Raw genomic sequence first — 13,334 nt, forward strand, 5'->3', positions numbered from 1 at the left:
TTTCAACTTGTTTTATTTATGACACGTTTTTAGTGAAACGTAACTTGCCCAAATTGCCTTAAATATAACTTTTATAACGAAAAATTTGTGTCTACTATGAATAATTTTTTTATTCTTATACTAATACTTATATATGTTTTGTAGTTTCATGTCACTAATATTAAATGTGTAGAAGTGGCTTAGATTAAATGATGTGTAGTTAGTATTTTACTGGTAAGAAAAATAACTTCAAATAGGATGTTAAATTCAACCTTCTAAATAAGATCCTTTAGTTAACATCTTAACCCGTTTTTCTTGTAATTCTGTCAATTATCAACTATAATGTTGTATTGTGTATGTAACTAACGCAGTGCTGTATTTGAAAAGTAGCTGTTGATATAATTTATGTGGAGAAACCTATTTTTTTAAATTAATTATTTTTTAGATTCGAATATATAGACTTTTTTTCTGTTTAATTAATTAATAATCAATAATGATATTTACGACAGTTCTCTCTGTTTTAAAAGCTTTGTTATTCTATTTTTTAGTATAAATTACATTATTGTAAACAGTGTTTGATTTCTTTAATTCTTTCATCGCGGGATTTAAAAAAAATACGAATATAAGGACAGTAACGATTCATTTTATGGAATATCTAATTCTAATCTGTAACCACTTATATAAATTAATAATCTAATCATCATCTTAATAATCCATCATTTGTTCTAACTTAAGTAGAAAAATAGCTAGTATTCCTTGTAACCTTTAATAAATTACAACTCAATTATATATACGTATTTATAATAATAATTCAGGTAACTGGTGATATTAATTGTTTTGGATTAACGGACTAAAAATAATTGTGTTTTCCTTCACTTTTCACTTTTGTTTCATTTACTCTTTACCTTTGTTACTTTTTTCTTTTTTTTCCTATGATAGTTAGATGGGATTAAAAATATTTGTATGGACTAGTATCCCCATCGTAGTCGAGAGATAAAGCATAAAGATTTGTACAGAATGAAAAATTTTATTCCTTATTGGAATTTAATCTAAGATTTCCGGGTTGAAAAAATAAAAAGAGAAAATAAATAATAAAGATATTCATTAAAGGAGTTAATGTAAGTGCTCAATTTATCTCGTGGTAAAATTAAATAAAATCTTCAGTCCTACATTCATAGATTTATTCAAAATATTTTTTGATAACAAATATCTCAAGAGTTTGAAATAAATAATAATAGTAATAAAGATAATAATGAATTTAATTTAAAAAGAAAAATTTTTGAAGTAGGAAAACTTCCTAATTTTTAGTCTAAACAAAAATTATTTATTTATTTAATGAACTAATTATAGACTTACATATGTGAAGTTTTTGTACTTCTTTGTTTGGAAAATATAATTATTAATAAAGAGATATGATAAATATGTTTTAGTGGATGAAAAATATCAACCTAACTGGGATTCGAATCAAACTTTCCGTATGAAAGGCTCAGAAGGTATCATTACGCCTTTAACATAAGTTTTCATGTTTCATAAAACAACTTAATCATAATGCTTACTCTTTTTTGTTAATGCCGTTATAAAATTTCTTAAATTCGATGTACTAGGAAAGTTAAAAGTATTTATTAAGTCTTGTTTCTTTTCTAAAGATTTAAGGTGAATTTTTCATCCAGAACTAACCGTTTTACGTAAAAATTTAACTGAATTTTGTATATTTAAAGCATCTGTTTGTTTCGGAATAACTTAGAAATACAGCCATATACAAGGAATTTAAAAAATTACTTTTACTTATTGATAATAAATTTCTATTTCTATCAATTTTCCTGAGGAAAGAGACGTTTCTCTTAACGCCTCAGAAAAAGGATAAACTGACATGTGTGAAGAATATATTTTTAGTACTTTATGATTTCATTTCTACTGATCTCAGAGAGCTCTCAAGATGCTAATTTTTCTTTCATAGTGCAGTTTAAATATACCATGTGATTTTTTTTTCATGGCACAAATCCAACCCACCGGTTCCAAATGATTTGGAAGTAGAAAGTTCCAGCGTTCAAGTCCTAGTAAAGGCAGTTACTTTTATACGGATTTGAATACTAGATCGTGGATACCGGTGTTCTTTAGTGATTGGGTTTCAATTAACCACACATTTCACGAATGGTCGACCTGCGACTGTATAAGATTGCATTCACATTTACATTCACGTATCATTCACTGAAGAAATACCTTTCGGTGGTTCTAGAGGCTAAACAGAAAAAGAAAGTGAGATCCAGTATTTGATAAAGCTAAATAACATAAGAATTTTAATGTAAATTTTCATAGTATATTAAAAAAAGAGCCTAATCAAAATAAAATACTAAAATTAATTTATAGTATATATAGTAGCATAAATGACCATTATAATCATACGTGAACCGATTTTTTGCTTTTCTTTTAATATTGCCGCCAATCAATCATTAAAGTTATTATCATCTGAACAACATTGCATAAGAACGTTAGAGAATAGAATAAATGAAATACATTGTTGAGACTTTCTAATTTTATTTCAATATTTTTGCTGTTTTTTTTCTTTCTAAAAAACGTACTCGAAAAAATTATTAATTAGCATTTACAATAATTATACTCTTTATTTCAGCCTTTCTTAATTTTATAAATACAGAAAAATTTTTTTACAGAAAAAATTTTAAAAAGTTAAAATTATTCTAATGACTTATTTTAAATTTTCATTGTTATTAGCGTTTCTATTTCAGTGTTGTATACGAAAATAACGGTGAGAGAAGTATTAAGAAAATAAAACGTAGTGTAGTTTGATAAATCGCTAGGATTTACTTAGTCTTCAGATGTCATTACAGGAATCGACGACTCCGAGTGGGATTAAAAATAATGGCTCTCACGTCACAGGATAACTTGTAACCCGACAGCCACCTCGTGCCTTGAATGTTAGTGAATTCACCGCGGGGAATTTCCAAACAGATGTCGAATAATTCATATTAGAAAGCTCAAAGACAAGTTAACTTCGGAAGAAAACATAGTTGAAAGATATATTTAATCTTTTATAAAAACGTGTCTTGAGTTTATTAAATTTATTAAATAATAATTAATCAGACAAAAAAGACAAATCACAAAATTTTTTTCGGAACTTCGAGAAATTACTTTCATTCTATAGCTGGAGTAATTAAAATGAATAGTCAGCAATGAATAGTCTGTTTTATTGCTCATAGTAATAGCGTTGAAAAAAATAGGATTGCAATAATTGCTCTTTTTCATAGTTTCATATAAGTTTCTAGGGATTAATGTAATCTCTGTAACTCTTTTAAATTTCGTATATTAAATTGGATTTCTCAGTGTATATATATACACACACTCGTAATTGCCATTTAATCGAATAATTGCTGATTGAATTCTTTTAAAAATATACTTTTTTCTAACGATGTGAAAATTTTAATTTCTTTTTTCACTCCGCACATTAGGTCTTTATTCGTAAAGGCTTACTTAAGCACAAGACAAAAAGATTGCCATCTTGTATATATTATCATAATGATAGTCAGCATTTCTATAATGGATTTAAAGAGTTTAAAAATTTAGATGACCATGTTATTGGCAGCGCTAATAATCAAAGTTGTTTTCCTAATCAAAGCTTAAGTAAAATAAAATACGTATTTAGGTGTGAGGAAGGATAAGACGCGTCAACGTGATATAAATACATCCCTTTCTATAGGAAACAGGGCCTCCACCATTGGTGAAACATCTTGGAGTATGAAGAGATAAAAACGCCAAGTTCCTGAGACACTTGATCGAGCTGTTTCAGATGACCGAATAAACGGCAGCCGGTCGGATAATGACGTACGTCAGGGATCCGCGCACATCACAGCGGAGAGTTTTATCATAGATGGTGTTCTCAAGAGTATTGTACAGAGAACCAACTTGGTCTGTCGCGCTGGAAAAGGGGAGGGCTCGGAAATTTTTAAACCGGATGCACAGCGCCATCTCCATTCAGTTATGCTACGGCTACGTCACCATCTCGGACGATACCACCGGCTTAGTGGCCGAATTTACAACCCTGGAACTTCTCGTTTGAAAAAGGAAAGCAATGAACAATGAGACAGGAAAGATGGGATTTGTTACAAAGGGTAGATCCCGGAGATGGTTGAACTGCAATCACGGTGAAGCGAGGGTAGGAGTTGACCCATTCCCTGTTTGGTCAAATTTTCTTCAAAGCATACTTTTGCGCGAGGGAGTTGAGATCCTCCGTTGAGTGCGATTACTTTGGAAGGAAAAATATCATAGAACACAAAGTGTTTGAATGTGACACGTTTTTGCAGCACACAGAAACATGCCGGAGGCAATTTGGCTTGCTAACTCCCGATAAAATTATGGGGGCTGTGCTACAAAGTGAATCTGCATGGTACGCAGTATCAAGGATGGAAGTTACCCAAAATAGTAGGGTGGAAGAAATAGATGATATTTACGGCAGTACATATCCCCTTATTTTCTATTGGGACTGTGTTCTAATCAGGACCGACCCCAAAGTAAAGTAACAAATAAAGTGAAAGTAAAAAGTACTGTGGATAGAAGCATTGGAAGCTTCCAATGCGGGAGGTTAATAGATCAAGGCTTGAGTGAACTGCTTGCTTATTTTACGCCAACTATTACTCGTTTCTGTCTCGGCTACAGTTTGCTGTATAACACGCTACAATATATGAACGGACTACAGTTAGACAAATAAATGAAAAACTGCGGAAGACACTATAAGATATCCGTAATATCATACGAATCAAATGATTAGGAGGAATAATGAATAATGATTTGTGGCTTTACTTGGTAAGCACCTCAGCTTAAGGTAGGCTTTTGGAGCAGCAAATAAACAAAAATACCCAAACACGGAACCTACAAATATATCAATATCCCGAGCCCCTCATCCCCAAATCATACAAATACCAAGAAAGCTGAAGCTGAAACAGATCCCGCAAACTTAGAGCGGATTCGGCGGACGTCTAGTGGAGATCCAAAAGATAAAATTAAAATAAAGAGGATGAAGGATAAAATAATAACGTTTATTATAATATAGTCACGATTACTCACAAAAAAAATTCAAAAAATAACTAAGTACCTAATCTAAAGTTTCTTCAAGGCAGATTTTTGGCGATGGACATTCTATCCAAAATCTGTCGATGGCTATCTATCCATAATTATTTGGGAATTGATGCTTCTTTATCCAGAACAGGTTGTTATTTAACTACAATTTTTCATCAACTAGCGCTAATGTATGCTACAAAAATGTTGCTTTCTCCAAACAGCCAAGAGCTTTCTGAGAATAAGAAATCATAAGCTTCGTAATAAAACTTTTTCCGTTTTTATAATGAGTAGCCACTCATTATAGAATGACTTGGAAGTTTTTAACTAAACACCTTTCAACCAGACTCTCCCATTGGAAGAAATATTTCATACTTTCTCTTAATTACCATGTTATTGATTTCCTTGAATTTTGTTGTTACATTAATGAATCTACAAAAATCTGGCTGATTTGATTTTAGATGTTACCAGCACTTCACGTACGTATTATACAAAAGATTTTTTCCCACAAAATACTGACTGTTAAAATCCTTCTTTTTTAACAGCTTTGGTCATTCGCTCGGTTTTAATTGGTAGATTATGAAAAGATGCCACGCCTGACCGGGATTCGAGCCCGGAACCTCTGCACAAAATGCCAAGACATTACCGACTCAGCCAAGGAAGTCGACATTCAAACTTTTGCTTTGTATAATAGAAGTAATTTTTCTCATTATCTATTAAACTGAGAAGTAGTAAAATATTCTAGTAATACTTTAGCAGTTTAAATTGTGAAACAGATTTTGTTTATTTTTAATGTATATATCTATTTACGACCAAGAGCAGGAGATGCCCGCTGAAGGGACTTGCTCCAGTATAATGCAGCAAACCCTATCTTATTTGCTTAGTGATCATGAGAATAATCGATTTTATTCGTTCAAACATTTGTTTTCCTTATCATTTAAATTTGTGTTTTATAACAAAAAATACATATCTAAACTACACGGCCCTTAGGCTAGAGAGTAGGAATAAATTATTAAAAAACAACGGAATTATTGATTGTTATTTTCAATAATAAAATCAAAATAAGAAACTCAACACTTACTGAAAATTATAATTTCATGCAATATTCTTTTAAAATTAAAAATTTCTCCCATCCATACCCGAAAAAGGAATAAAGCAATGAGAGATCAGTCTCCACTATGGAATCTTTGCTTATCAGAGATTATTACAATTAGTGATAGATTATTGGTTAAAATTATTATTTAGTGAAAACTATGATAAACCAAACAACTGGCGTGTTCTGGAGTTAATTCATGATGTATAACTTTCCTCAATCGCATTATATACTGCCGCATTATATAGTTTGAAAGGGACTTAACTCGATTTATAAATTTTCATCTTCTTTTAATTATTGCCTAGGATATTTATTTTACTCTGTTGCTTGCGTGATTGAAAACCCTGATTTTGTAGTTAAATTAATACCAGACAAAGTATTGTTAAGACTACACTTCATTTACACTCGTACATATCATACTCATTCATCCTCTGAAGTAATACCTGAACAGTAATTCCCGGAGGCTAAACAGAAAATGAAAGAAAGACAAAGTATTGTTAAAATATTATCTTTTATTCATTTAATCTCAGACTTCTTTTGATTCGTTTTATTAAAAACATTATTCTAGAAGTTAAATCTTAGTAATTTTTCGATATCATTCACTGTATGTTTGATTAAATTATTTTTATATTACGTTAAATTATTTCCAGCTATAGAGTTCTGGTTACCTTTCCATATTTGTGAGGGAAATTGATTTTTGAAACACAAAAACAAAACAAATAATTAATTATAAAATATAAATATTTAAAAAAAGCATTAACAGTTTCTACTTCTTATAAAAACATTTTATTTATTTAAAAATAAATAAAGTGTTTTATTTAACAAATTTTATTAACAAATGTTAATATAATTGTTTTATTTAAAATCAATAATTTTATTTATATTGGCCAACACACTGAAAGCTCAATGTTTATTAATTCTATTTCTCCATAAATAAGTAGTAACGACTTAAATTTGAAGCAAATAAAGTTTTATTATTGTAAATTCCACTCAAAAAAAAATTTAACTCGGCAAATCTTTGTTAAATTTTAAACTGTATTACCTAATAATTGTATTATACATGAATGTAATAACAAACATATTGTTTAGTTACATATAAAGTAATATCATGACAGATGTTATGGTAACTGCCATGAGAGATATTACTACAAACGAATATGCCGATTCACTGGTCAGTTATTACATTAACCTTCATCCAATACATGGATTATAATATCTGGATATTCTATTGGTCGATTTAATTTTATCATACCTTTTTATAATAATGTAGATTTTATGTTTAGATTGTGTTAAAAACAAAGTGAAAGTGTTATTGCATTTCATGTAAACGTAATATCTATAGTAATTAAGACGTAATAAGATAATGTTTTTTTTTCTCATTAGCATGTTTTTAAAGAGTACTGAAACAAAAAAAAGCTAACACCTTATTTCTTGAGAATTAAAACGGCTAGAAAAAACGTTAGTTTTTATTATAATCAGCATTTAGATTCGTAATGTAATGTAATGAGAACACATTATTTACTTTGCATTTAGATTTTCTTTTCTTTAAACCCATTCTTACTTCTTTTAATTTCTGTTAGAATCTTTTTCTTTTCTTTTTTACAACTGAGAACTTAAGCTATTAAATATTGAATTCTATCTTAGTATTCGTATTTAAATTACTATGAACTGAGACGTTGTTATAATAATTAAATTTTTAATTATTTTATATGATTCTGTAATTTAATATGACAAAAAATTACCAATACAAAATTTAATTTATACCTCATAAAAAATTTGTACCGTATAAAAAAAAATTTAAAGAATGAATAACCTTTTTTAATGAACGTGTAACCTTTATTCAGTTAAAATATTTAAAAAATCAGTTCAAAATATTTGCTACTTAAAATATATGCAATTAGATATCTCAAAGGAAAAACCCAGAGCAAAGGTTGTTACCATCAATAAAAAAAAAACAAAAAAAAAACTATATTCTTTGGGTAATACTCGACAGCTTGAAAATTTAGCCAGTAGATGTTGACGTCTACTTAATTCACAACTAATAAGAGAGTGCGTTGAGATTCCCTTATACATTTATTATTTTGAAAAATATAAGTTATATTACTTTCGATAAACAAAGAGGAAGGGTAATTTGTAAGCGTTTACATTAAACACTGCGGCAACAAAAAAAAAAAAAAAAATTGGAAGTCATTCTTGGCTAATATTTTAGCCTTCTATAGCTTTTTTACTGCTTATAAAAATTAACAAAAAAAATCTGATGTGGATACCCACAAAATTTCCTTGTACGCCTATTAAATTTCGTATACACATTTTTTTAAAATGAAAAATACATAAAATTTTATAACATTAAAAATTTCTGATATTTTTTTTATTGTTGTAATTGAATTATTATATATCGTAAAACTTTTTTTTATAATCAGAGGTTAATAATTATTAATAAATCAATATATTTAAATTAAAAAAAAAGTTAAAAAAAGGAGGTGTAATTTGATTCGAACTGATGTGCCATCCCCGTGTAAGATCCAAATACTCAATTAATTAAAAATCTATTTGACTATAATTCTGGAACCAATGAAAATAAGTACCACTTATGACATATAGTTGAAAAGCTCTCAAGGAGGGCAGTTTATTACTGCAGTTAAGAAAAGTCCAAAATCCATTTTTTTCGGAATTTGGGCTTTTTTGGACACTTTTGGTTCAGCGATTGTAATCAAAAAGGGAGGTGCACAACTAGATGTTACAACAGCCCTAAATCCAAAATTTCAACATCCTACGGCTGATCGTTTTTTAGTTATGCGAGATACATATGTACGTACAGATGTCTTGCTGAAACTAGTCAAAATCGATTTAGGGATGGTCAAAATTGATATTTCAGTTGAAATCTGAAAACCGAAATTTTTCACGATCACAATACTTCCTTTACCTCGTACAAGGAAGTAAAAACATTTTTCGTTATCAGACATACAAAAAATAAAAAAAAATAAAAATGGTGAAATTTTAGTAACCTGAAAGAAAAAGCTTATGGCTCACTGGTTCAGAAATAAAATCACAATGTGAATTCGTGCTGTCAAGTTCTGGAAGATTACTTGGGGCGATATACTCGTATAACAGTTTTGTGGAGAATTTAAAATAAATTTATTTTTTTATTTATCTTTAACTTCTTAAAATAATAGTGTTGTTTTATTTTAATAAGATTTAAAATATGTAAGTTAATATTTATAATTAAATATAAGTGTAGAAAAAACGAAGAATCAAATGTAATTTTAAATAAATAACATACTTTATTGTGTTACTCCAAGTAGAAAAAGTGTAAAAATATGTATTGTATTTGTTGTACAAGTAGGATTACGGTTAGAATGTAATTGATATTTTGTTATTTATTTACCTGCGTTAGGTTAAAGTTTTTAATCTGTTTCCTATTTTATTTAGGCTAAAAATAATTTCGCTTTTTCAAACAAATAAAGCTAAAAACTAGTTCATCGGATTCACTAACACATTTTATATTGGTCATGAATAAATCTTTATTATATATTCAATTATTAGGTAAAGTTTATTTTGATTTATTTACCTATTTGAGGTTTGTTACTGATAGAAGAGTTAAATGTGCAGTAGAGTATATTCGTTAAATATCGTTAACTTTCGTTGTTAAAGACAATATGACCGCTCTGTATACTGGAGAGTATTTGTGTCTGTTGCAGGCTACGTGTAGCCAGTGGTGGGAGAATAGCTTACCTGATTGTTTCTTAGGACTACAGCAGATTGGTCTGCCGCGCGCTAGTGATGTATTCTTTTACTGTGTGTTCATATAAATGCGTTTTAGTTGCGTACGTTTTAGTTACGTTTGTGTTGCGTACATTTTCATAGAGTTGTAATTACTTTAATGTAATAAACACTGTTCTCCTTTCAATTTGTGGTCTGTCCTTCAACTTATTTCAATCGTATTTGTAAACATGAACAGTTATAACCAGGTAATCAATTTCTTACTAAATGTATCGATAAATCTTAAATTATTTAGAAACTAGTATCTGTGAAACGAGTTTTCGTATATAACAAAATACTCGACTAGTGATCATAATTTTATTATTAAACTTTCTTCGGTTATTTAACGGTCTTAAATAAAATATAAAGGTTAAGGATAAGATAAAGGCGGATGAAGTTGAATTATTGAAATGTTCTCTATTTTCTTATTGATATTTTCACAAATTTATTTGTGGTTTACTATGTTCTGATGTTCTTCTCCAGTTTTTTTTTAATAATTTACTAATTAAATGTTGATTGCTACTGTGCAGTTTTTTTTTTAATTTATGATAAATGAAAAACATTTTTAATATTATATAAGTTTCGGTAATGTCTGTTATAGAAAATAGCATATATTATTTATTTGGTTCTCCTCATATTCGTACATTTATCCATTTTTCTCTATAAGAAAGTACATTGTGCTCTCTACAAGAGAATTACCTTTATTCATTTGTGCGATAAGCAGTGTTTTCAGTTTTTAATTCCGGACTAGTAGTATTTAAATTAACTTTTTTTTTTAAGTTTTTTATATATTTTTACCACGATATTCACTATTATAGATATATAATATCATATATATTCACTATTTTGTAATTATTCTTGTCACATGAAAGAAGTCTGTAGCAAGTTACACTCTCAATACTGAAAATAAATCTTATTAATTTTAAGTATATATATATTGGAATCCGTGGTAATTATATCAATTATGTACGAGCACACAACTCCGATCTTTATGAAAGTTCGAATGTATCTTATTTAGGAACTAAGTTATTCGGTATAGTTGGAATTATTAGCCGGAAACGTCTTTTACTCGAGTTATTACACAGTACCCACACCAAAAATTTTGTATTCAGTATTGTACATATATAATATACATTATTTTTGGATTAAAAAATTTGGATTCTGTAAAATTAAGCTAAGAATGATATTTTTTTTTTGTCATCAGTCATTTGACTGGTTTGATGCAGCTCTCCAAGATTCCCTATCTAGTGCCAGTCGTTTCATTTCAGTATACCCTCTACATCCCACATCCCTAACAATTTGTTTTACATATTCCAAACGTGGCCTGCCTACACAATTTTTTCCTTCTACCTGTCCTTCCAATATTACTATTCCAGGATGCCTTAGTATGTGGCCTATAAGTCTGTCTCTTCTTTTAACTATATTTTTCCAAATGCTTATTTCTTCATCTATTTGCCGCAATACCTTCATGACTTCATTTGACTTCATTTGTCACTTTATCCACCCATCTGATTTTTATCATTCTCCTATAGCACCACATTTCAAAAGGTTCTATTCTTTTCTTCTCAAATACTCCGATTGTCCAAGTTTCACTTCCATATAAAGCGACACTCCAGACATATACTTTCAGAAATCTTTTCCTGACATTTAAATTAATTTTTGATGTAAACAAATTATATTTCTTACTGAAGGCTCGTTTCGCTTGTGCTATTAAGCATTTTATATCGCTCCTGCTTCGTCCATCTTTAGTAATTCTACTTCCCAAATAACAAAATTCTTCTACCTCCATAATCTTTTTTCCTCCTGTTTTCACATTCAGTGGTCCATCTTTGTTATTTTTACTACATTTCATTACTTTTGTTTTGTTCTTGTTTATTTTCATGCGATAGTTCTTGCGTAGGACTTCATCTATGCCGTTCATTGTTTCTTGTAAATCCGTTTTACTCTCGGCTAGAATTACTGTATCATCAGCAAATCGTAGCATCTTTATTTTTTCACCTTGTACTGTTACTCCGAATCTAAATTGTTCTTTAACAAGGAATGATATTAAGATTCATTAAATATAAGTTAGGTTAAGCTTAAGGTTCCGGCCTCTGTGGTAGCGTATCGGTCTTTCATCCGGAGGTCTCGGATTCAATCCCGGTCAGGCATGGCGTTCTCACACGCTACTTGTCATTCATATTATTATCCTCTGAAGCAATGCCTAATGGTGGTCCCGAAGGTTTAAAAAAAGGCTTAAGATATGGGTTTTTGATAAATATGCAATATACATTATTTACGGAGTAAATAGCTTAGTTTTAGTGAAATTTAATTTAATCTAGTTAGGTTTAGATTTAAGTTTAAGTTAAGTAACTAACGATTTCGTGTACAGAACTTCATGCAATATCAGCAAACATAACCAACGCGCGCTTCGCTTGCTAATCTTGTCTTATTAACCGTACTTTTAAACTGGCCAATTGTTAGACCGAGTCCATTATTGTAAACAATAACCAATTATTTAGTCGGAAAATAATGTATATTGCACTTTTACAGTAACGAATTTTAAGTTTAATTTTAATTTCAACTGTAACGAATAACTTAGGTGTAAAATCAGAGGTAAGTCCATAATTATAAATAATTACCTGACCTTTTTCTATATATAACACAAAGATCCTATCAAAATAATTTTAGAATAATGTAAATAAAATTTGTTTATACACATGTCACCATGTTTGAACATTTGTTTATTTTACTTATTACGTTTATGAAAACTGCCACTACTGTAACGGTTTTAGATGACTGACTAAGCATAAAAAGTTAGTCTCAAAACTGGCTTAATAGTAATAAGCATCTCATGACGAATTCATTGGGGAAATTGAGGAATGAAGTGGGATCCCGTTATTATTAAACATACGTCTAAAGAAGACAAAAAGTTATATTCATCAAATATCACTTTTCTTGTTCAGCGCAGAAATTATAGTGATATTACTCGTACACAATTCTTTATAGTGTCAAATGTAGTGTGGATATTATAGATGCATCACAGAAAAAAAAACCAAAGATTAGAAGAGATAATAGAAAGTAACAAATACATCAACTGGTAACAAATGGGTTGCCCTGGAGCGCTGTTTTGGCGGGGGAGGCAATGCGGTGCTCTTATAATATCTCTGAAAAAATCCGTCCGATTTTCAAAATTCAAACGGGGTATTTGTTAATAGTTTAAAGGTTACCTTATGTACATCAGAGTGTACATCATGCACACTCTCGATATAAGAAATCACGGTTATTTGGAAATGTTGTTATATCTTCGCAAACAATCTTCCAAGTTTCAAAATTCAAACGGTGTAATTGCTAGTATAATACAAAATCACAATGGAATCAAACCAGAACAAAAATTAAGAGATGTATTCGGAAAAAGGTCCATTTCTGGAACATTTTCATCTTACCTTTCTTTTAT

At 29.5% G+C, this 13,334-nt stretch overlaps 1 protein-coding gene across 1 annotated transcript in view; it reads left to right on the forward strand.

Moving 5' to 3' along the window:
• Positions 1-13,334, forward strand: part of NaCP60E (Na channel protein 60E) — a 934,708-nt gene that overhangs the window by 151,314 nt on the left and 770,060 nt on the right. The window lies entirely within an intron of this gene.

This window comes from Lycorma delicatula, chromosome 3, assembly GCF_047948215.1.
Source record: "Lycorma delicatula isolate Av1 chromosome 3, ASM4794821v1, whole genome shotgun sequence".
Taxonomy (NCBI): Eukaryota; Metazoa; Arthropoda; class Insecta; order Hemiptera; family Fulgoridae; genus Lycorma; species Lycorma delicatula.